This window comes from Rhinatrema bivittatum, chromosome 9, assembly GCF_901001135.1.
Source record: "Rhinatrema bivittatum chromosome 9, aRhiBiv1.1, whole genome shotgun sequence".
NCBI classification, from domain to species: domain Eukaryota; kingdom Metazoa; phylum Chordata; class Amphibia; order Gymnophiona; family Rhinatrematidae; genus Rhinatrema; species Rhinatrema bivittatum.
This window is the reverse complement of record NC_042623.1, coordinates 132,764,952-132,790,749: the sequence shown is the minus strand read 5'-3', so window position 1 is coordinate 132,790,749 and position 25,798 is coordinate 132,764,952. Positions and strand designations below refer to the sequence as shown.

The following is a 25,798-nucleotide window of genomic DNA, read 5'->3' as shown; positions in this document are numbered from 1 at the left end:
ATCGATTTCTGAATTCAAACGTCCGGCAGGAAACCCTAGTCCTGTCCTGTGTCAAACTGAACCCCCAGATACTCCAATGACTGGGATAGCTAAAGACTACTCTTGACCAGGTTTACCTGCAACAAGGAGATTACTGTTATGGTTAATGGTGTTTGGGTGGATCCTTGGACACTGTGGCAGCTGACCACACCTACAGGGGGCAGTCCCATGAGGGACCACAGTGTCAGGCTAGACGCCGAACAGACAAACACAGATTTGAATCTTATATTAAACAGTTTGAGTGACCACCAGAGGTGGCAGTAGTGAGTAGTGGTTGTAGGGCCCAGCTGGGCGTGTCTCACACAGAATGCTGGAACAGCGGATCCTCTGCAAGGCAGTGCTGCAGTGGAAAGAGAGAGTTATGAGCACACAATAAGATTAACATTCAGAGTCCCAATGTAGAAATACAGGGAGAGCAGGCCCTCGAGGAGAGAGTACCTGATCCCTTAGAGCAGAGAGACTCGTTAGCGTTGTACTCACTTAGCAGTAACAGAGGTCTGGCACTGGAGCAGAGAGCAGGCCCTCGAGGAAAGAGTACCCGATTCCAGTGAAGCAGTACTGTGGAGAGAGATGGTTTCTGTACTCACTGATGGTAACTAAGGGGTAGATTTTCAAATAGCGCGAATTGGCCTACTTTTGCTGGCGCATCAGGCGCAAGCAAAAGTAAGCTGGATTTTAGTAGATACGCGAGGAGCCGCACGCATCTGCTAAAAACATGGATCGGCGCGCGCAAGGCTATTGATTTTGTATAGCCGGTGCGCGCCGAGCCGCACAGCCTACCCCCGTTCCCTCCCCTCACCTTCCCCTCCCTTCCCCAACCTAACCCACCCACCCGGCCCTGTCTAAGCCCCCCCCCCCTTACCTTTGTCGGGGGATTTACGCCTCCCTCCGGGAGGCGTAAATCCCTGCGCGCCAGCGGGCCTCTTGCGCGCCGGGACGCGACCTGGGGGCGGGTACGGAGGGCGCGGCCACGCCCCCGGACCACCCCGGGCCGTAGCCACGCCCCCGTACCCGCCCCCAAAACGCTGCCGACACGCCCCCTAAACGCCGCAACGACCGGGCCTGCCCCCGACACGCCCCCCTCGGAGAACCCCGGGACTTACGCGAGTCCCAGGGCTCTGCGCACGCCGGTAGGCCTATGTAAAATAGGCTCACCGGCGCGCAGGGCCCTGCTCGCCTAAATCCGCCCAGATTTGGGCGGATTTAGGCGAGCAGGGCTCTGAAAATCCGCCCCTAAGTTAGTTCTTCCAAGTAGAAGGGTAGAGGTTGCAGACAGCGACTCAGGGAACATGGGCCCTCGAGGAGCGAGTACTGGTTTCCTGATAGCACCTGAAAGAAGCAAAGAGGCCCCCGAGGAGCGGGTACCCCGTTAGAGACCCTGAAGGGTAGAAAGAGTTCCAGATAGAGCTGGAGTGGCAGAGTAGCTTAGGAACGGAGAGCGAATCCCATCCGAACGAATCCTGTTGCTAACTCAACGAGCTAGCAAATACTGTAGGCAGATATACCCGGAAGTCATGACATCACAACAGGGTGACGCCCCTGAGGTTCGTGCCAACGTAGAGTTAAAGATGACGGCGGTGTGCACGCACCTAGAAGTACCTTGAAAGAGAATGGTGGGAGGCAGTACCAAAGCCGGTTCGGGGACACCGGGGAGAACGACAAGCAGATGCCGCCGCGGCCATCAGTCCAAGGTGAGCGGGAGGAGCCGAAAATAGAGAGAGGTAGGCAGGGCAAAGCTGAAGACCGATGGATGCAACAATTACCTTGAGCGTCAACAGGTCAACAGGTCCAGTACTTTGGAACTCACTGCCTGAACATATTCGTCTAACTTCTAGTCGTACAGAATTCAAGAAACTACTAAAAACCCATCTTTTTACTCAGGCTTACAATATATATTAAGTTTACCATAACATATATTCCTTTGTATTTTACGTCTATTTTATGATTTTAATATGATTGCATATGTTTATGATCTATTTTGTCAATGTATTGTTAGTATAATATTATTTGTGTATGTATTAATATGTAAACCGCCTAGACGGATAGTTCCCTACCCATTGTGCGGTATATAAGAACTGTAAATAAATAAATAAATAAATTCCTGAGACCTGGCTCGAATCAGCCAGTCATCCAAGTTGGGTGCACCAGGATCTCTTCCTTTCTCAAGGCTGCCGCTACCACCACCATAACCTTGGAAAACCTTCTGGGGGGGTGGCTAGACCAAAGGGCAGCACCCAAAACTGATAATGGTGCACTAATAACGCAAAACATAGAAAACGCTTGGGATATCTGAGTCTGAATCAATTTCATTATCCTCTGGGGTACCGCAAGGTTCTTTGCTATCCGCAACGCTTTTTAATATTTATATGTTGCCTTTATGCAAATGGCTTGCTGGTTTAGGATTAACATATTACATATATGCAGACGATGTTCAAATCCTGCTTCCAATATTTGGCTCTCTTGACAATTCGCTTAAATTATTGGATATATCTCTCTCCTCTATTCAACAGTTATTAGCCCATATGAAACCACTAAATCAACAAAAGAACGGGAATTTTGCTAATAACTAAGAAACTTCATTATAGGATGATAACGAATTACAATAATATTCAGCCTAAGTATTCCATAGTTAACGAAGCCAGGGATTTAGGGGCTATTCTTGATAGTGAACTTAATTTGAAGATTAAAGACAGTTTTTTTAAACTTCAAATTTTAAAGAAATTAAAACCATACCTGCATTTCAATGATTTTAAAATGGTGTTACAATGTAGAGATGACTTACCTGATAATCTCGTTTTCCTTAGTGTATGCAGATGGACTCAAAACAAGTGGGTATAGTGTGCTCGTGCTAGCAGTTGGAGACTGATCTGATGTCAGCACGGGTACATATACCCCCGCAGGAAGTGCAGCAATTCAGTAATCTTCCTTGCAAAAGCTTTATGGATATATGTGTAACTGACCGATCGATTAAATGAACAGGATTACCCTGACCGATTGATAGTAACTGGAGACCGCCAGTGTTCTCAACCGGAAGGCGTCGACACCCGGCAGGGTGGATGCCCTATCATAAGAAAACATGGCTTACCATGAGTCGGTGAATCCCCATGTATGCCGGCAGCCGGGCGGGATGCTGAGTCCATCTGCATACACTAAGGAAAACGAGATTATCAGGTAAGTAATCTCTACATTTCCTAGCGTGTAGCAGATGGACTCAAAACAAGTGGGATGTACAAAAGCTACTCCCGGACTGGGTGGGAGGCTGCCCGAGGTCCGTTTAGGATTGCCCTCGCAAATGCTGTGTCCTCCCTGGCCTGGACGTCCAGACGGTAGAATCTGGAGAAGGTATGGAGGGAGGACCACGTTGCCGCTTTACATATTTCTGCAGGTGACAGCATCCTAGTTTCTGCCCAGGAGGCCGCTTGCGCCCTGGTAGAGTGAGCCTTGACATGTAGACGTGGTGGTTTTCCCGCTTCTACGTAGGCCGCCTTGATAACTTCTTTGATCCAGCGGGCGATGGTTGCCCGTGAGGCCGTTTCCCCTTGCTTCTTCCCGCTGTGAAGGATGAACAGGTGGTCCGTCTTTCGTACTGCTTCTGACATTTCCAGGTATCTGGACAGCAGCCTGCAGATGTCAAGATGGCGTAGTATTCGGCCTTCTTCTGACTTCCTCAAACCTTCCGTGGTAGGCAAGGATATGGTTTGGTTGAGATGGAAGTGTGAGACTACTTTGGGTATGAAGGAAGGAACCGTGCGAAGATGGATAGCCTCTGGAGTGATTCTGAGAAACGGATCACGGCAGGACAGCGCTTGTAGCTCTGAGATGCGGCTTGCTGAGCATACGGCCAGCAGGAACACCATCTTCAAGGTTAACAAACGGAGGGACAGGCCTCGAAGGGGTCTGAAGGAGGGTCCCGCTAGAAATTCCAAAACTAGGTTGAGGTTCCACAGGGGCACTGGCCACTTCAGTGGCGGGCGAATGTGTTTGACTCCTTTCAGGAAACGTGAAACGTCTGGGTGTGTGGCGATGCTGTTGCAGTCACTCCGGGGACCGTAGCAGGATAGCGCTGCCACTTGAACCTTGATGGAATTGAAGGACAGACCCTTCTGAAGTCCATCTTGCAGGAAATCCAAAATGATAGGGATCTTAGCGGCATGTGGATTGGTGCCGTGAGTTTCGCACCAGGCTTCAAAGACTCTCCAGATCCTTATATATGTCAGTGATGTGGAGAACTTGCACGCTCGGAGGAGTGTATCTATTACCGGCCCCGAGTATCCTCTTTTCTTCAGTCTAGCCCTCTCAATGGCCAGACCCGTAAGAGAGAATTGAGCTGGATCCTCGTGGAGGATGGGACCTTGCCGCAGCAGGTCCCTGTGTGGAGGCAGGGGAAATGGATTCCCTGCCAGTAGTCTTCTCATGTCTGCGTACCAGGGTCTTCTTGGCCAGTTCGGGGCCACTAGAAGAACTAGGCCTCTGTGTTGCTGAATCTTGTGTATAATGGTGCCCAGCAGGGGCCATGGAGGAAAGGCATATAGCAGGATCCCCTGAGGCCATAGCTGTACCAGGGCATCGATCCCCTGGGATAGAGGATCCCGGCTGCGGCTGAAATATCTGGGTACTTGAGCGTTGGACCTGTCCGCTAATAGGTCCATGCCCGGCGTCCCCACTGATCCACAATCATCTAGAAAACTGTGGGTGACAGCTGCCATTCCCCCGGATTTAGGCTTTCTCTGCTGAGGAAGTCTGCCGTGGTGTTGTCCTTCCCGGCGATGTGGACGGCGGAGATGTCCTGGAGATTTGCTTCTGCCCAAGTCATCAGGGGAGGCTATTTCTAGGGATACTTGTCGGCTTCTGGTTCCGTCTTGTCGGTTGATGTATGCCACTGTAGTGGCGTTGTCCGACATCACTCTGACCGCTCTGTTTCGAAGTCTGTGGGCAAATCGCAGGCATGCTATCCTGACTGCCCGTGCCTCTAGTCGGTTGATGTTCCACCCCGACTCTTCTCTGTTCCACCGCCCTTGGGCGGTGAGTTCTTCGCAGTGTGCTCCCCATCTGTTCAGGCTGGCATCTGTAGTGAGCAGGGTCCAGGTTGGGGAGGACATTCTTGACCCCCGGCTCATGTGGCCGGGCTGCAACCACCACCGTATCTGAATCCGCACTCTGGCTGGTACAGGTAGGTGTACGGTGTAGTTCTGTGATCGTGGGCTCCACCGAGATAGGAGGGCGCGTTGTAACGGTCTCATATGCGTCCGCGCCCATGGTATCACCTCCAGAGTGGATGCCATAAGGCCAAGGACCTGTAGGTAATCCCAAGCTGTGGGCCAGGTGGCGCTCAGCAGGGCCTGCAGACGATTCCGGAGCTTTGACCTCCTCTTGGATGTCAGACTGACCTTGTCTTCCTGGGTGTCGAATCGGTCTCCTAGGTATTCCAGTGACTGAGAAGGCTGTAGGGAACTATTGTTCAAGTTTACTACCCATCCTAGGCTTTCCAGAAGAGCTATAACTCTGTTGGTTGCCTGGTGGCTCTCCTCCGGTGATTTTGCCCTGATCAGCCAATCGTCCAGGTAGGGATGAACGAGGATTCCTTCCTTCCGGAGGGATGCCGCCACTACTACTATGACCTTGGTAAAGGTCCGCGGCGCGGTGGCTAACCCGAAGGGTAAAGCTCGGAACTGGAAGTGTTGGTTCAGGACTTTGAAGCGTAAGTAGCGCTGGTGATCCCGATGGATTGGGATATGCAAGTAGGCTTCTGACAGATCTAGGGATGTGAGAAACTCCCCTGGCTGTACTGAATTTTTGACAGACCGCAGAGTTTCCATGCGAAAGCTGGGGACCCGAAGGTGTCGGTTGACTGACTTGAGGTCCAGGACGGGCCTGGAAGTGCCCTCCTTCTTGAGCACTATGAAATAAATGGAATAATGCCCAGAATTTATCTCCCCTGCAGGCACTGGGATTATGGCTTTTAGGGATAGGAGCCTCCGCAAGGTAACTTCTAGTGCCGCCCTCTTGAGGGGTGAATAAGGAGATTCCACAAACTTGTCCGGTGGGAGCCGAAGAAAGTCCAGGTAATACCCTTCTCGGATGATGGCGAGGACCCACTGGTCCGAGGTGATCTCGACCCACCTGCAGTAGAAGAGGGTTAGCCTGCCCCCTATGGCTGCTACCCCCGGATGGGTCGGCTGATTGTCATTGTGGGGTACGGCCGGGACCCGAACCCGAGCCGGTTCCCCTCTTGTGCTTAGTCCGAAAGGACTGGTTCCTGGCCCGAGAACGAGGTGCTTGGTAGCGAGTCCTGTAAGGGTTGAAGCGCTGAGAGTTTCGGCCTCTAGATGGTCTAGGAAAAGGGCGCTGGCTCCTCCTTGACCTGTCTTCTGGTAGACGGGGCAATGGAGAGGCGCCCCATTTATTGGCCAGTTTCTCGAGGTCGCTGCCGAACAGGAGGGATCCCTTAAAAGGCATTCTCGTGAGACGTGTCTTGGAGGAGGAGTCGGCCGACCAATTACGTAGCCAGAGCTGTCTCCTGGCTGCCACTGAGGATGACACTCCCTTGGCTGCCGTACGGACTAGGTCGGAGGCTGCGTCAGTGAGGAACGAGAGAGCTGATTCCATCTCTTCTCCCGGCGTGTTGTTCCTAGCCTGTGATAAACAGGAACGCGTCACCACGGTGTAGCAGGTCGCAATTCGTAGGGACATGGCTGCTACCTCAAAGGCTTGTTTCAGAATGGCGTCCATGCGCCGGTCATGTGTATCCTTGAGGGCCGTCTCCCCTTCCACCAGAATGGTGGTGCGCTTCACAATTGCGCTATCTATGGCGTCTACCTGGGGGCACGCCAGCAGCTCCTTGGTTGCCGGGTCTAAGAGGTACATGCCAGCCAAGGCCCGACCCCCTTTGAATGAGGCCTCCGGCTTATTCCATTCCAGATCGATTAGCTGTTGTGCTGCTTGTAGGAGGGGAAAATGGTGAGTTGTTTGGCGCAGGCCCTCTAACAGGGGGTTCATTCTAGGTTCCCCTGGGGCGTCATGGCCCGGGAGAGCCAGTTCCGACAGGCATTGAGCGATCAGGCCTGGGAGATCCTCTTTCAGAAAGAAGTGCCTCATGGTCCGATATGGTTCAATCCCCGAGGGAAGTTCTCCCTCCTCGGGGGGTTCGTCGTCTTCCTCAGGGCAATCTGAATCCTCATATAAGTGGGGGTTCCGGGCGGCGAGTGGCGCCCGGAACCCCCACTTATATGGCCTTGAGGGTCCAGGGGCCGAGTCATCCGGTACGTATGGACCCGTTCGGGGTGCAGCCTGCATTGTGACAAAGGCATGAATCCCCTTGAATAATTGCACCCAGGAGAGCGAAGCAGGATCTGGCCTTAGGGGCACCAGGTCTCTCGGGTTCCCTGGCTGCTCACTGCTGCCTGCTAGGTCCGGGGTGTTCCCTGAAGAACCGGCAAGTACGCTGGGCTGCGACCGGCCCTGGCCTGGAACTCCCAGGGCCTCTTCACATTGGGCACATAGGGAGTCTGCTTCCTCGCTCTGTGTGGCTCTGAGGTTGCATGCAGAGCAGAGGCTTATGCCTGATTCTGGAGGTGCCGGCTCCGCTGACGCATGGGCTCTCGTACGCTCCATCTCGTCTGTTAACTCAGCTGGAGTCTGCGCTTTGTAATATGCGTGAAAGATGTGCGCCTATCAATATGCGCTTATCCACGTGCGCGAATCCACGTGCGCGTATCAACGGGCGCCTATCAACATGCGCTTAGCAACGGGCGCCTATCAACATGCGCTTAGCAACGGGCGCCTATCAACGTGCGCTTAGCAACGGGCGCCTATCAACGTGCGCTTAGCAACGGGCGCCTATTGCGCGGTGACGAACCAGGGCAGAAGGCGACGGCGAGCAGGCAGGCAAAATGGCGACCCCCTTGGCGGGTTGCCACGTAGGCAGACTCTGCTACTCCTCACTTCCTCGGAGACCACAAGTAAAGATGTATGTCTTACCTTGTCTTGGGCGCTTCCCGGCTGCGGGGGGAGAGGGTGATTACCGTCACCGCCGCGCTCGAGGAGGTGCACCCGCTGCCTCTAGGCCGCGCCCAAACTCGTCTCGCTCGGGGGCCAAGTCCACGCCGGGACGAGGCTGCCTCTATGCCGCGCCCGAGCCCTTCTCACTCGGGGGCTAGGTCCCTGCCACGAGTCGGCCACCGGACCGAGGCTCTTACCTCCGAGGGACCACGGAAATCGCCTTGGGGAAACTCAACTGGGGGAGGGACCAAATGGTATCACCGCAGGAGTGTGGGGCTCGTCTTCAGGTAGGTTTCTTCTATGAATTTAGTCGTTAGAATTTGGAAAAACGCTCAGCGAGCATGAGGTAGCTCCAAACTGCTTTGGAGACGGAAATTACTGAATTGCTGCACTTCCTGCGGGGGTATATGTACCCGTGCTGACGTCAGATCCGTCTCCAACTGCTAGCACGAGCACACTATACCCACTTGTTTTGAGTCCATCTGCTACACGCTAGGAAAACTTTGATTTTCTCAAAACTGGATTACTGTAATACCCTCCTGCTGGGCCTCCCGTTAGCCTCTATCAGACCCTTACAGCTTCTTCAAAATGCAGCCATGAGTTTTAACTGGTAGAAAGAAGTACGATCACATCACACCTGTTTTAAAAGATTTGCACTGGTTGTCTATCTTCTATCGAATCCAATTCAAAGTTTTATCATTAATCCATATATCCTTACTTAATAGTGTGGAATGGTTTAGCGCCGCACTTCACTTCTGCACTTCAATTCCACAACGGAATTTGCGTTATGCTAATAAAGGTCTACTGACAATTCTGTCTCCCAGGTTAGCCCATTTAAATTGTGTTAGAGAGAGAGCTTTGTCACTTGCTGGACCTAAATTATGAAACAAATTACCAACTGATCTAAGGCTTGAGGGTAATTTTCAGACGTTTAAGAAGAACTTAAAAACTTGGTTATTTCGGCAGGCTTTTGGTGAGCAAATATGAAATACTGAAGTTCCAAGGGTTATTAGGAGGTTTCCTCTGCCTCTTCTCCCTCTTATTTTGCTTGTTTTTATTTTTTTCCTTCTGTTGTAATGTGATTTATTTTACTGTGGTATATTTTATGTTTTATCTTATGAAGATATATATTTTAATTGTGATTGATAATTTATGAGGATATATATTTTAAATGGGATTACTTATGTATTTTTTAAATTTTGTGAACCAGTATATAAAAATAAATATATATATAGAAAGGCAGCAACAGGTTCCATAACCACTCTGGAATTCCCTCCAGAATCAATCGCCTGAAAGAGAAGCAGACAAGATATCGCCACTAGGGAGCAAAAGGAAACGATATGTAAAGTCATTGCCACTGCCTCAAAGGCTTGCTTAAGGATAGCCTTAATTCTCCTATCATGCACATCCTTCAAGGCCGCTCCTCCCTCCACGGGGATAGTCATCAACTTAGACACGGTACATACCAGTGCATCCACTTTGGGAAAATGCAAATACTCTCGCACAGCGGATTCAGGGGGTACGGGCCTTCAAACATTTGATCTGCTTTAAAATTTGTCTGAGGCATCCCATTCAAGATCAATCAATTCCTGAATGGCCTCCACCACAGGGAAAAAAAAAACAGGAGGCTTTACGCTAGGAAATCAGAATGGGATTCTTTTTTGGCTCTGATATGGCATCCGTACCAGGAATATTCAACTCCTTCAAAGTCTGGGAAATCAGGGCCAACAGTTCATCTCAATGAAAGAACCACAACATGGTGCGATACAATTCCAGATCCGGAGAGATTTTCCCATCTTCTAAAGAATCAGGATCTGCCTCATCATCAGGGCCATCTGAGTTCCTGTCAGGAATACCTGCAGGGAGCCAAGGTGAGCCCCATTGCTTTAGTAAAGGACTGGAAAAGGGAGGAGCCACCGGCTGAGGGTGACAGGACTGGGTGAAGTGGAGGACTATGCCTGAATAAAAGCATGTAAGCCATGAAAAAATTCCACTCAATAAAAGGCAACAGAGTCCAAACCAATTCCAGAAGGAACTGGAGCAGGGTCCACAGAACTACCCTCTCCGGTGGAAGAGTTAGTCAAGGGAGAACCAAGGTTTGGCATCCCTCCAGTCAAAAACATAACCAACCTATCATCAGAATGGGAGGAGCCAGGATTAGCAAAATCTAAGGAAGACAACTCACCCTGAGCGTCAGAACAGCGCTGACATGTTAAAAGACAAGTCAGGCTGAGAAGCCATAATATGACAGGCAACACAAAGAGAAAGGCACTTAGGCTTCTTGTTTACTGGTGCCATCACAGCAATAAATGTGGGTCTGAACGGCTCTTGCACAAAAATTAAGTGTCTGAGAGATAAGTGCAGCAAGGCACGCGCACAACTTGTGTGCCAAGTAATGCGTTTGAAACAGTGCAAAACTTGTACATGCAAAAGGCGCACCTAAAACTGAGGGCACAATGTGTGCGCACAGCTGACGCACTGCACACACCAATGACATGTAGAGGGCAGCAAAACACACAAAGGAGCACACGAAAACGCTGCGGCCTACCACTCGGCATGCAAGCACAAAGCTTCAGCGGGGCCTACCTGACCGGGGCTGCTCAACCCACTAGGCTGCCCAGTTCCCCAACCCCCATGGGAGCAGGAACGAATGTCGGGACAGCATGCCGAGCACAAAGACCAGAGGGAATCCTAAAAACCCCTCAGTCTCTGTATCTGAAGGTAAAACCTTGATTTTTTTTTTTTTTAACCTTATCTGAGCTCAGCGCTTACCGGCTGAGTACAGTCGGTCTCCAGCTGTGGGGAAGAGGACATCTGCCATCACCACCATGCTCAACCTCCTGCACCCACTGCCCTTTCAGCTGAACGAGCAGTTAAGTCCACTCCAGAAAACCCAGCTACCAGACCAAGGCACACCTTTGAGGGACCACGGAAATTACCTCAGGAATTCTCAACTGGGGGAGGGACCTTTTGCTTTCACCGCAGGAGAGAGCGCAGTTGCTTACCTGTAACAGGTGTTTCCCTAGGACAGCAGGATGTTAGTCCTCACATGTGGGTATCATCCAATAGAGCCCGGCACAGAAAACTTTCGTGAAACTTTGACTGGCAGACTGAGCATTCCCAGCCTACCACTATCCACGCAAGGTCCCCTTCAGTCTCGTTACATAGCAAAATATGAGCGACAAAAAACAAACCGAAGGTGAACCCAACCTCATGGGGTGGCGGACAGGATTCCTGAGGATGACATCCTGCTGTCCTAGGAAAACACCTGTTACAGGTAAACAACTGCGCTTTCTCCTAGGACAAGCAGGTTGGTAGTCCTCACATGTGGGTGATTACAGAGCTCCAGACTGCCCCATTCGACCAAAGAGACCCACAGTAGCCGAACAAGGTGCCAACGAGAACACCACAACGGCGGCACTGTGAAAAAGACAGGGGTGGTCTGGTCCCACAGAGAGCACGATGAGAGACAGTTGGGTTCAGGACTGGAAGAGACTGCGCAGGACAAACTGTCCAAAAGCACTGTCCTGGCGACTATCCCTGTCAAGGCAGTAGTGAGCCACGAATGTGTGGAGGGAACTCTAGGTCGCGGCCCTATAAATTTCAGCGACAGGTTCCGCACGCAGATGGGCCACTGACACCATCATAGCCCGCACAGATTGAGCTTTCACCCTGCCAACCAGCTGAAGGCCTGCCTATTCAAGCAGAAGGCAATGCAATCCGCTAGCCAGTTCGACAAGGGTCTGCTTCCCTACTGCAGCACCCAGACTATTGGGGTCAAAAGACACAAATAGCTGGGTGGACTGCCTATGGGCAGTACGATCCAAGTAGAAAGTGAACGCCCGCTTGCAGTTCAGGGTGTGGAGAGCACGTTCCCCTGGGTGGGAATGAGGCCATGGGAAGAACATGAGAATGATGGTGGACTGGATCATGTGAAAAGCAGTCACCACCTTGGGCAGAAATTTTGGATGTGTACACAGCACCACACGATCGTGGAAGAATTTCATATAGGGAGCACACGTGACCAAGGCAGTATATACCAAAGTAAAAAAGTTGAATAGTTCAGCTCAGTTACTCACCTTGGAAAGGTGTTGAGGTAGTGTGATTAGGTTTGAATAGGGAACAACATTTGTTAATCAAGGGAGCAGTGAGTCACTCAGGCTGACTAACTAAAGTTAGACTGTTTGTAATTCCCAACCCTCCCACCCCTCGCCCACCCACCCCAAGCTCATCCCTTAATTTATAGGCAGGTGCCACTTGCACAAAAAAAAAAACAAAAACCCATCAACAAAAACTTTATTGAGAATTCGATCAGACCCCAGTAGGCCACTACCAGACATATAGTGAATTCACTAATACATTTAAAGGAACTTAGACACATTCCTACTCCCATAGCAACCTAAAACCTAACTAGGAACTGATCAAAATTGAGATGAAGGCAGCAGTCCAGCAGCAAGAGGGGGGCTTCCCAGTCTTTTGCATCGAGTGTCACATGTATGATTTTTTACCCACCGGTGAGAAGTTGTACATGTGCATGCGATGCAAAGAGCTCCTGGCTCTCAGAGAACGAGTCCGATCTCTGGAGGCTAGAGTGGCAGACCTGGAGGAGCTGAGGGAGACAGAGAGGTATATAGATGAGACCTTCAGGAACATAGTAGTCCAGTCCCAACTTCAGACTGGCAGCCCTGGTGCTGCCTTGGAGGAAGAAGGTCTCATAATGGGAGAGCACCAACCAGGTGTAGCAGGAAAGGATCCTGTAGCAAGGACCTGCTCTCTAGGTGATGCATTGTCCTTTCGCACTGAGGATATCTCCCCAAGGCCTACTGCCCAGGAGGGAAGGGTTAGGTCGGCCGTCATAGTTGGTGATTCGATTATTAGGAATGTAGATAGCTGGGTGGCGGGTGGGCGTGAGGATCGCCTGGTAACATGCCTACCTGGTGCGAAGGTGGCGGACCTCACGCGTCACCTAGATAGGATTTTAGACAGTGCTGGGGAGGAGCCGGCTGTCGTGGTACACGTGGGCACCAACGACATAGGAAAATGTGGGAGGGAGGTTCTGGAAGCCAAATTTAGGCTCTTAGGTAGAAAGATTAAATTCAGAACCTCCAGGGTAGCATTCTCTGAAATGCTCCCTGTTCCACGCGCAGGTCACCAGAGGCAGGCAGAGCTCCGGAGTCTCAATGCGTGGATGAGACGATGGTGCAAGGAAGAGGGATTCCGTTTTGTTAGGAACTGGGGAACCTTTTGGGGAAGGGGGAGTCTCTTCTGAAGGGATGGGCTCCACCTTAACCAGGGTGGAACCAGACTGCTGGCGCTAACCTTTAAAAAGGAGATAGAGCAGCTTTTAAACTAGAACAAAGGGGAAAGCCGACAGTCGCTCAGCAGCGCATGGTTCGGAGAGATGTATCAAGCAATCATGGTTCGGAGAGATGTATCAAGCAATCAAGCCCACGTCCCTCCCCAACTGCACAAAGGTCCCGTGGTCAGATCACTGCCTCATAACAACTTCATTCTCAATAAAAGATACTAGCCCGGCTTGCATTCCTTCGCCCTCCTTCACATACAGGAAAACTTGCTCACCAGAAGATCTCAATAATCAATTATCACCACACCTCTACCACCTGGACCTCACTGACCCGAACTCAGCGCTTCGAACATGGAATACAATTACGGAAACTATAGCTAACAAGCTATGCCCCCCTATAACAAAAAAACCACACACCAATTCCTCCAAAGACAGCCCTGGTTCTCCTCAGAATTAAGGAAACTCAAACTCCAACTAAGACAAAATGAGGCTAAATGGCGCAAAAACCCAGGAACCAATACCCTCTCAATCTACAAATCAATTCTTCATCAATACAAAGCAAGCACCCTAAGATCCAAGAGGGACTTCTACGCTTCTAAGATACACGACCTTGTCTTCGATGCCAAAGCACTCTTCAGCTATGTAGCCAACCTCACGCAATTAAACCAGACAGAGATTGCACATGACCAAGCTCAATCGAAAGCTGAAGAATTAGCACTATTCTTCAGCAACAAAATCAGCAATCTTCTATCTCAGCTCCCCACCAAAGCCACTGCATCACTAACCACTCCTCAATCCGCAATCAACAATACCCGATTAGAAGAACTTGATCCAACTTCAGCCATTGAGATCCAAGGAATTCTAAGGAAAATGAAACCTTCCTCTCACCCCTCGGATCACATCCCAGCTAAACTACTTTTATCAATTCCAGACTCTATCTCCAAAATCCTGGCAGACATCATAAATTGCTCCATCACACAAGGACTCTACCCAGAAAACCTCAAACTGGCCTCACTCAAACCCCTACTCAAAAAACCAAATCTCGACCCCAACGATCCCAACAACTATAGACCGATCGCTAACCTCCCCTTCATAGCCAAGATTATGGAAAAATTGGTAAACTCACGACTCTCAAACTACATTGAAGACAACAACCTCCTATTCCCATCACAATACGGATTCCGCAAAACCTTAAGTACGGAAGCACTCCTCATCTCCATGACAGATCACATCATCCTAGGCCTTGACAAAGGACAAGCCTTCCTTCTGATCCTACTGGACCTGTCGTCAGCATTTGACACCGTCAACCACTCCCTTCTCATCAACCAACTAATAGCCATAGGTATCTCAGGCACTGCCCTCTCGTGGTTCAGAACCTTCCTCAGCAATAGAGGATACAAGGTTAAGATTCATAACAAAGAATCCTCACTCTACCCCGCGTCAGTAGGAGTCCCTCAGGGCTCATCCCTATCTCCTACCTTATTTAACATATACCTATTACCCTTATGCCAACTTCTCACTGACCTCAAGCTCAAACATTTCCTCTACGCGGATGATATCCAGGTCCTGATCCCCATCAAGGAGTCACTCGCGAAAACACTGTCTCATTGGGAAACATGCCTCCAAAATATCAAACAGCTTCTCACAAGCCTCAACCTGGTACTAAATTCATCCAAAACGGAATTACTACTCATCACACCAGAGAACAGCTCCTGCACCCCCACTCATCCAGCCATACCAAAAACTACACAAGTGAGAGACCTAGGAGTTCAAATTGACAATCACCTGAACCTGAAAGCCACCATCAACAAAACCACCAAAGACTGCTTTTATAAACTCCAAGTACTGAAAAGAATAAGACCTCTGTTCCATACTCATGACTTTAGAACAATCCTACAATCAATCATCTTCGCAAAGCTGGACTATTGTAACACCATCTTGCTTGGTCTCCCCTCTCTACACACCAAACCACTGCAAATGGTTCAAAATGCCTGTGCCCGTATACTCACTAATACCAGGAGAAGAGACCATATAACCCCTATCCTAATGGGCCTCCACTGGCTACCCATCCACTTCAGAATAATATACAAGGCCATTCTCACCATATACAAACACATTCATCAACTAGCCCCAATTGACCTTCATTTCCCCCTCCGATTACACACTTCAACAAGACCGACAAGAGATGCTTACAAAGGATCACTTCAAGTCCCCCCAGCCAAAACTACCAGACACATTACGCTAAGAAATCGGGCCTTCTCCACAGCCGGTCCTACCTTATGGAACTCTATCCCCCCAGATCTTAGAATGGAACCCAGCCTCTCAACCTTCAAGAAAAGACTCAAGACCTGGCTGTTCAGGCAGGCTTTTCCTAACTCCAATATCATTAACTCCTAACAATCATCACATCACCATCAACATCACCATTAGCTACCTCTTACAATGTAATTATATGTAATTAGCTGGTTTTTCCTTTTTCCTTTTCCTTCTCATTCCAAGTTCAATTTTCCTTGTTACATGTAACTGCTATTTCCGCACTATTGTTCAAGTTTAAGTTTATTTTGCACTCCTGTTTCATGTGAACCAGCATGATGGGACTATTGTCTTGAATGTTGGTATATAAAAAACTTAAATAAAAATAAAAAAAAAAAAAAGAGGGATTCCGTTTTGTTAGGAACTGGGGAACCTTTTGGGGAAGGGGGAGTCTCTTCTGAAGGGATGGGCTCCACCTTAACCAGGGTGGAACCAGACTGCTGGCGCTAACCTTTAAAAAGGAGATAGAGCAGCTTTTAAACTAGAACAAAGGGGAAAGCCGACAGTCGCTCAGCAGCGCATGGTTCGGAGAGATGTATCTTTAAAGGATACTAATGGTGCATTAGAATTAGGGCATCCCGACAGTGAGGTTCCAATAATTAGAAAAGTAGTCCAAGTGCCTGTAACTAAAAACTCACCTGAGCTAAAAAATTCTAACTTATCCCTATCAATTAAAAAGCAGAATAAAAATACAAACAAAAAACAAACTTTAAAATGTTTGTATGCTAATGCCAGAAGTCTAAGAAGTAAGATGGGAGAATTAGAATGTATAGCAGATGTGGGAAATATGCGCTTGCCAGCAAGCCATTTCATCAGGGTTAAACACTAACTTCCCTTCTCCCTGACATTTGCCTGAATAAAAGCATCACTTGTGCTTAAGCCTCTCTGCCTAGGAAAGGATACCTGACTGTCATGTATTTCTCTGGCTTATAATTATTCCTGATAGCCTGAAAGAGGGGCTGGGTGTTCCCTAGTCAGAGGCAGGACAAAGTCAGGAGGTATAGATTTCAGCAGCCAAAGAAATGATCCGTGCACACCCCCTGAGCCAAAGCCAATAGTGTAAGGACTCGTCTGTTGCTATGGGAAAGTAGCCAATCATGTAATGACACATCATCTGCCTTTGTATGAATGTACAATAAAAGGAAGAGCCTCGTGAGGGCTCACCCCTTGCCTTCTCTCTTCCTGCCTGCGATGAAAGCTGCCTCAAGTGTGTTCCTTGCCTCCATACTCCACAGTAAATGATGACAGACTTAATTGGCATCTCAGAGACATGGTGGAAAGAGGATAACCAATGGGACAGTGCTATACCGGGGTACAAATTATATCGCAATGACAGAGAGGAGCAGTCGGGAGGAGGTGTGGCGCTTTATGTCCGGGATGGCATAGAGTCCAACAGGATAAACATCCTGCATGAGACTAAATACAAAATTGAATCTTTATGGGTAGAAATCCCTTGTGTACCAGGGAAGACTACAGTGATAGGGGTATACTACCGTCCACCTGGTCAAGATGGTGAGATGGACAGTGAAATGCTAAGAGAAATTAGGCAAGCTAACCATATTGGTAGTGCAGTAATAATGGGAGACTTCAATTACCCCAATATAGACTGGGTAAATGTATCATCGGGTCACGCTAGAGAGATAACGTTCCTGGATGGAATAAATGATAGCTTTATGGAGCAATTGGTTCAGGAACCGACGAGAGAGGGAGCAATTTTAGATCTAATTCTCAGTGGAGCACAGGACTTGGTGAGAGAGGTAACGGTGGTGGGGCCGCTTGGCAATAGTGATCATAATATGATCAAATTTGATTTAATGACTGGAAAAGGAACAGTGTGCAAATCCAAGGCTTTCGTGCTAAACTTTCAAAAGGGAAACTTTGATAAAATGAGAAAAATTGTTAGAAAAAAACTGAAAGGAGCAGCTACAAAAGTAAAAAATGTCCAAGAGGCGTAGGTCATTGTTAAAAAATACCATTCTAGAAGCACAGTCCAGATGTATTCCACACATTAAGAAAGGTGGAAAGAAGGCAAAACGATTACCGGCATGGTTAAAAGGGGAGGTGAAAGAAGCTATTTTAGCCAAAAGATCTTCATTCAAAAATTGGAAGAAGGATCCAACAGAAGAAAATAGGATAAAGCATAAACATTGGCAAGTTAAATGTAAGACATTGATAAGACAGGCTAAGAGAGAATTTGAAAAGAAGTTGACTGTAGAGGCAAAAACTCACAGTAAAAACTTTTTAAATATATCCGAAGCAGAAAGCCTGTGAGGGAGTCAGTTGGACCATTAGATGATCGAGGGGTTAAAGAGGCACTTAGAGAAGATAAGGTCATCGCGGAAAGATTAAATGATTTCTTTGCTTCGGTGTTTACTGAAGAGGATGTTGGGGAGGTACCCGTAATGGAGAAGGTTTTCATGGGTAATGATTCAGATGGACTGAATCAAATCACGGTGAACCTAGAAGATGTGGTAGGCCTGATTGACAAACTGAAGAGTAGTAAATCACCTGGACCGGATGGTATACACCCCAGAGTTCTGAAGGAACTAAAAAATGAAATTTCAGACCTATTAGTAAAAATTTGTAACTTATCATTAAAATCATCCATTGTACCTGAAGACTGGAGGATAGCAAATGTAACCCCAATATTTAAAAAGGGCTCCAGGGGCGATCCGGGAAACTACAGACCGGTTAGCCTGACTTCAGTGCCAGGAAAAATAGTGGAAAGTGTTCTAAACATCAAAATCACAGAACATATAGAAAGACATGGTTTAATGGAACAAAGTCAGCATGGCTTTACCCAGGGCAAGTCTTGCCTCACAAATCTGCTTCACTTTTTTGAAGGAGTTAATAAACATGTGGATAAAGGTGAACCGGTAGATATAGTATACTTGGATTTTCAGAAGGCGTTTGACAAAGTTCCTCATGAGAGGCTTCTAGGAAAAGTAAAAAGTCATGGGATAGGTGGCGATGTCCTTTCGTGGATTGCAAACTGGCTAAAAGACAGGAAACAGAGAGTAGGATTAAATGGGCAATTTTCTCAGTGGAAGGGAGTGGACAGTGGAGTGCCTCAGGGATCTGTATTGGGACCCTTACTTTTCAATATATTTATAAATGATCTGGAAAGAAATACGACGAGTGAGATAATCAAGTTTGCAGATGACACAAAATTGTTCAGTGTAATTAAATCACAAGCAGATTGTGATAAATTGCAGGAAGACCTTGTGAGACTGGAAAATTGGGCATCCAAATGGCAGATGAAATTTAATGTGGATAAGTGCAAGGTGATGCATATAGGGAAAAATAACCCATGCTATAATTACACGATGTTGGGTTCCATATTAGGTGCTACAACCCAAGAAAGAGATCTAGGTGTCATAGTGGATAACACATTGAAATCGTCGGTTCAGTGTGCTGCGGCAGTCAAAAAAGCAAACAGAATGTTGGGAATTATTAGAAAAGGAATGATGAATAAAACGGAAAATGTCATAATGCCTCTGTATCGCTCCATGGTGAGACCGCACCTTGAATACTGTGTACAATTCTGGTCGCCGCATCTCAAAAAAGATAAAATTGCGATGGAGAAGGTACAGAGAAGGGCTACCAAAATGATAAGGGGAATGGAACAACTCCCCTATGAGGAAAGACTAAAGAGGTTAGGACTTTTCAGCTTGGAGAAGAGACAACTGAGGGGGGATATGATAGAGGTGTTTAAAATCATGAGAGGTCTAGAACGGGTAGATGTGAATCGGTTATTTACTCTTTCGGATAGTAGAAAGACTAGGGGACACTCCATGAAGTTAGCATGGGGCACATTTAAAACTAATCGGAGAAAGTTCTTTTTTACTCAACGCACAATTAAACTCTGGAATTTGTTGCCAGAGAATGTGGTTCGTGTAGTTAGTATAGCTGTGTTTAAAAAAGGATTGGATAAGTTCTTGGAGGAGAAGTCCATTACCTGCTACTAAGTTCACTTAGAGAATAGCCACTGCCATTAGCAATGGTTACATGGAATAGACTTAGTTTTTGGGTACTTGCCAGGTTCTTATGGCCTGGATTGGCCACTGTTGGAAACAGGATGCTGGGCTTGATGGACCCTTGGTCTGACCCAGTATGGCATTTTCTTATGTTCTAATGTTCTTAAGGCCTGAACCTCACTGACCCTGCGAGCGGAAGTAATCACCACCAGGAACATGACTTTCCAGGTGAGAAACTTCAGGTCACAGGACTTGAGAGGCTTGAACGGATGCCGCATTAGGACAACTCTGAGATCCCACAGTGTTGCTGGCAGTCGAAGCGGGGGCTTCAGCATGAAGTGTCCAACCAGTGGCTGGACTGAAACAGGTGCACCGGCAACACGCTGGTGTTGCCGGTGCGCCTGAAGTGTATGCTGACTGAGCTGGTTTGGAGGCCAGACTCAGATAGGTGCCAGAGGTAATCCAGCAGGCAGGGCAGCGGACAGGAGAAAGAGTCCAGTCCATGACCACACCACCAGATGGAGAAACGCTTCCACTTCAAGGTGTAAGATTTCCGGGTGGAAGGTTTCCGGAACTCAATCAAGACCCTGGAGATACCCTCCGAGAGCTGCTAGGGCTGGAGGATCATGCGCTCAACATCCATGCAGTGAGGGCTAGGGCCCGGAGGTTCAGGTGGCACAGGGTGCCCTGGTTCTGTGATATGAGGTCGGGAGCCATCCCTAGCGGGACTAGTGCACCCACTGACAGGTCTTTGAGCAGAGGAAACCACACCTGCCTTGGCCAGGAGGGTGCCACAAGGATCATAGTCCCCCCCGTCATCTTGCAGTTTCATCAGATTCCTCGAGAGGAGTGGGATAGGGGGTACGCGTAATTGAAACCCTGTCCCCAGTGAAGGGAGAAAGCATCACAGACCGGATGGTCCTTTCCCGGAATCAGGAAACAGAACATGTCCACCTTGTGATTGTGGGGAGAGGCGAACAAGTCCAGGTCTGGCGTGCACCAGCGACGGAACAAGTTGGCAGCTACCGCAGGGTTCAGGGACCACTCGTGTGGCTGGAAGGACCGACTGAGGCGATCTGCCAATGTGTTCAGATGACCCGGCAGGCAAGTGGCCCGCAGATACATCCCTCTGGAAAGGACACAATCCCAGACCAGTATTGTTTCCTGGCAGAGAAGGAAGGAGCCCATGCCGCCCTCCTTGTTGATGTACCACATCGCACCTGGTTGTCCCTTCTGATGAGGATGACCTTGGAGTACAGCCTATCCTGGAAGACCCAAAAGGCATACCGGATCGCCCGAAGCTCCAGGAAGTTTATCTGGCAGCAGACTTCGGCCGCAGTCCAAAGGCCCTAGGTATGTAGGCGGTCCGTGTGGGCCCCCCACCCCTGAGGTGAGGCATCTGTGGTGAGGGTCAACTGGGGCGGTGCAGGCTGAAATGGGAGCCAGGTTTCCAGACTGGGAAGAGCCTCCCACCAGATCAAGGAGAGGCGGAGAGGGTCTGTGACCGTCACCGGCGCCTCCAAATCCTGGGATGCCTGTCACCACTAGGACCGCAAATCTCACTGAGGGTCCCTCATGCAAAAGGTAGGCCAAGGGGGTCACGTGGACTGAAGCCGCTGTGTGGCCCAGCAAGCGAAGCAGCAGACGGACCGGCACCCTCTTTCTGTTGCAAACTAGGGTGGCCAGCAAGGAGAGGGCAACTGCCCAATCCTTGGGCAGAAAAGCCTTTGCTTGAGCCGTGTCCAACCTGGCGCCGATAAAGTCTAGCAGACTGAGATGGACTTGGGGAAGTTGATGACGAATCCCAATGTCTGCAAGGCCCGAACCATCAGGGCCAGTGCGTTCAAGGCCCCAGAGTGGGAGTCGCTCCAGATCAGCCAATCGTCAGGTATGGAAAGACATGGACCGAGTGACACCTGAGGTAGGCAGCCACTAACACCAAGCATTTTGTGAAGACGCGTGGGGCTGATGCCAGCCCAAAGGGCAGCATTTTGTACTGAATATGTGCTGTCCCCACCAGAAAGCAGAGGTACTTCCTGTGGTTGGGGGCAATTGCAATATGGGGCGTAAGCCTCCTTTAAGTTGAGGGAGCAGAGCCAGTTTCCTCTTTGGAGAAGTGGGATCAGCATGCCCAGAGAGACCATTTTGAATCTCTCTTATGAGAAATCTGTTTAATGCCCTGAGGTCGCGAACAGGGCGCAAGCCGCCATTCCTCCTTGGAATGAGAAAGTACCTCGAGTAGAAGCCGTGACCCCATTTGCTCGCAAGGGACCGGTTCCACTGTGCCCACCACTAAAAAGGCAGAGAGTTCCGATTGAAGGACGACTTGATGGGCGGGCAAGCCCCATGATGGACATGGGGGAGCAGTCTCTGGGAGCATTCTGAAATTAGGCGGTAACTCTGGCAGACAATGGAGAGGATCCAACAGTCCAAGATGATCGCTTCCCAGCAGCAGAAGAAGGAAAGGAGCATGCCACCAACTTGTGCCTACGCCCCTGGTGGCTAGGCAGGCTTCAGTTTCAAACACGTCCGTAGGTAGACCTGACCTCATGTCTACCCGCCTCAAGCCCCAGCGTGGCAATGGCTGCAAGAGACTCCTGCTGTTGCAGGGGGAGGCCCTGCGCAAAATCTTGAACCTGTTTCCACAGATTGCAGTTGTATTGGGTCATGTATAGCTGGTAGGCCGCAATGCGGGCAACCAGCATAGCCCCCTGGGACATCTTCCTTCCTATGCCATCGGGCTCCCTGTGTTCGTGCCCTGGAGAGGCAGAAGCGTGTGTCAGGGAGTGTCTGGCCTTCTTAAGCATGGACTCTACCACCGCTGACTGGTGGGGTAGGTGCCATCGTTCAAAGCCCACAGCCTGATGCACCAGATAAGTCGCAACAGCCTTCCTGTTAACCAGGGACACCAACACCAAGTGTTCCCACATACGGAGCAGGAGCTCCTTAAAGATGTCGTGGACCAGCACCGCCACAATCTCCTTAGGAGCATTGATGAACTGGAGGACCTCCAGCATCTTCTGACAGGTATCCTCCTCCAAACAGGTTGTGGAAGGGGATGGCCAATGCCATAGCCCTTACGAAGCTGGCAAACGACAGGTCTTCCGGTGGAGAGAGATACAGTTCCTCTGGAGGGGAAGGCTCCGAGAGGGGGTTGTCAGAGAACTCAGAAGATGAGTCCGAGGAGACATCACCCCACAGGTCATAAGGACCCTCCTCCTCACTGGGGCTCGGGTGCAGAGGGTGGGGGTCGGGAGGGGGCGTGGGCCTAGGCCCCAAGGGCACTGGCGGCATTGATGTAACCCCCCACATCGAGGGGGGCATCGGCCGCAGTATGCCGGGAGGAACCGGCAGCAGCCTGGGGAACCATGGGCAAGGGCGCCCAGTCCCCAAGGCCTCATCCTCCTCAGAGGACCCAGGAATCGGGATCGTTCTGGTGGAGGGCATTGGTGGCCGAGCAGGCATCAAAGGCCTCTCGGGCACGGGTTGTGTCGGTAGGACGCCAAGGACGTCCAGACACGCCAGCACGGGTGCGAGCATCGATGGCAGAGGCTTGGGTACTGGTCTGGGGCCAGTGGCGCTGGCAGCTCGACGCTCTGTAGCGCTCTGAGCACCAACAATTGCACCCTGCGGTCCATCTCCTCCTGAAAGTCCTGGGTGGTTAGGACTAATGGAGGGGGACGAGGCATCGCCGGCACATCCTCAGAAGGATCACGAGAAGGCACGGCGCCCAGCACAGCTGCCAGTGGGGAATGCCTTGGGCTACCAGGGGCTCCAAAGGATGGGGCCCTCCAGTGGCTGGTGCCGCTTCGATGGTGGCTTGGCAGCTGCCGATGCCGCTCCAGAACCGGAACCGTGGCGAGACGGTGACTGGTGTCTATGCTTCCTGGATTTCCAGCGCTCAGCCTGGTCGGCACAGAGGAAGATGAGGACCCTGAGGTTAGGGGGAGGGGAGAGACCACCAAGGATCGATCTCCTCCCTGATCCTTTGAGATACTGGATAGCGGGACCACCAGGGGAAGAGACGGGGACGGTTCCCTGCGGTCCTTCGGCGTTGAGGATACTGAAGCCAAAGTAGAGGATTTTGGAAAGCCAAGAGCTTCTCCATTTTGTCCAGGCACGCTCGACGTCCTTTGAGAGTCATTTGGTCACAGAAACACCACCCCCGTCATCGCGCGAGGCCCCCAGGCAGAGGATACACACCTCATGCGGATCCGTGATGGACATAGTCCATGGACTCTGGGGGCACCATCGAAAAAAGAGGCCAGCACGCAGTCAATGACTTGACTGGCACCGCAGTGCAGAAGTCTGGAATAGACTACAAGGAGCGAAGGCAAAAACCAAGGGTATCTACCAAGCAGAGGAACCAAATGCGAAGGGGGACCAGACGCAGAAAAAACCCTGAAAAAGTATGAAAACGATTTCAAGGAGTTGGAGCTCCACCACCACAAGGCTACTGTTCTGTGGAAAAGAAGAGACTGAAGGGGGACCTTGCGTGGACGTGCGGATAGCAGCAGGCTGGGCATGCTCAGCCTGCCAGTCAAAGTTTCTAGAAACTTTGACAAAAGTTTTCTGTGCCGGGCTCCATTAGATGATGTCACCCACATGTGAGGACTACTATCCTTGTCCTAGGAGAACGGGGCTTTCTTTTCCTTAAGTCAAATTTAAAATTTCTCCTTCCAAAAAACTCAAAGCGATCCCCATAGAGAGATGCACGTCCACCATCTGCTGGAGACAAAGAATACTGGCAGGCTGGGGTCACTGCACGAGTATATATACTGTGATGTCAGCTTGCTCCATCTGCTGGCAGGGGAACATAACCACTGGTCCATCTGTCTACACGCTAGGAAATATAACATTCATTTAACAAAGTTTTTGCCCTTGAATGGCAAGAAGCTTTTACAGAGTACAAAAGCATATAGTTAATCAAAAAACAATTAGGATGCAACAGAGTTAGAACAGGGTTTAGACAGGTTTAAAAATTATTTTTTTTTAAAAATGCACATACTGGAGGTCTGCCCGGGCGGCCCCTTTTTCGCTTCCCTTTGACATCAGGCTCTTCAAGCTCAATGCTAACATCTTGACGTGCAATAGTCGTAGTAGTTGTAGTAGATTCATTTGTGGAATCCCTAAAAGTACAGATTAAAACAAAAACTCATAAATATGGCATACTATGAAAACGTGTATTCAAAGCAGAAAAGCCACCTACTCATGCAATTTTGGACACTTAAGTAAACAAAACAATCTTCTACTCCACAAAAGAACCAAACCAGCTAATTTAAGTTTCTTAATTGCTTCCCTAATTCAAGAGAACTTTCTGAAACAATGAACAATAAACAAAATTAATTCATACTCTTCTTAACAATTAATCCTAGATCAACCACAGCACAAAAAAAGCAATGTTGCTTACCTATAACAGGTATTTTCTGGGCAGCAGTACAAACTAGCCACACTGACATCAACTGACAGTGCTGTAGCTAAGAAAAGTTTAAAGCCTATCTGAGCATGCACAGGAATTCCCACTTTTGGAGAGGAGAGTGTTATTGTGTGGTTGGTTTGTCCTGCTGTCCACAGAGAAAACCAGATAGAGGTAAGCAAGTTTGTATTCTTCATGGACATGGAAGCCAAATCCATCCACACAAATGAAGACTCCTAAGCTGAGGGTTACAAATAAGTATTTCTCTTTTTTATTTTTATTGCAATCTAAGAGGATGCAGGAAGTTAAAGCTCTATTTAAAGAATTTTTTTTAATTACTCCTTGGCCAAAACTACTGTCTCTGTGAAAGTAATTGCTATTAAGAATATCACCTTCCAAATTGAATATCTGAGATGGGTTGTAGCTAATGGTTCAAAATGAGACATTACCTTTTTCAGAGCAACAGCAAGATCTCATTTTATAAGAGCAATGATGGCTAACTTCAGTCCTCGAGTGCCATAAAGGGCCAGGGTTTCATGATATCCACAATGAATATGCATGAGAGATTTGCATACAATGGAGGCAGTGCATGCATCTCTCATATGCATATTCGTTGTACATATCCTGAAAACCTGGCCTGTTTGTGGCACTCAAGGTCTGGAGTTCGCCATCACTGTGTTAGAAGGTCTTTTATCAGAGAACAGAAGTTAAAAAAAAAAGTCTTTTATAAATCTTTATGCAATAGGATGA

At 49.2% G+C, this 25,798-nt stretch overlaps 1 protein-coding gene across 1 annotated transcript in view; it reads right to left on the bottom strand.

Annotated features, from left to right (window-relative positions):
• Positions 1 to 24,755, bottom strand: part of STAG1 (stromal antigen 1) — an 815,655-nt gene extending 790,900 nt beyond the window's left edge. Inside the window, exon 1 of the mRNA XM_029617274.1 lies at positions 24,641 to 24,755. The gene's annotated coding sequence lies outside the window, so the exon portion shown is untranslated. The remainder of the gene's footprint in view (positions 1 to 24,640) is intronic.
• Between the last annotated feature and the right edge of the window lie 1,043 nt (positions 24,756 to 25,798).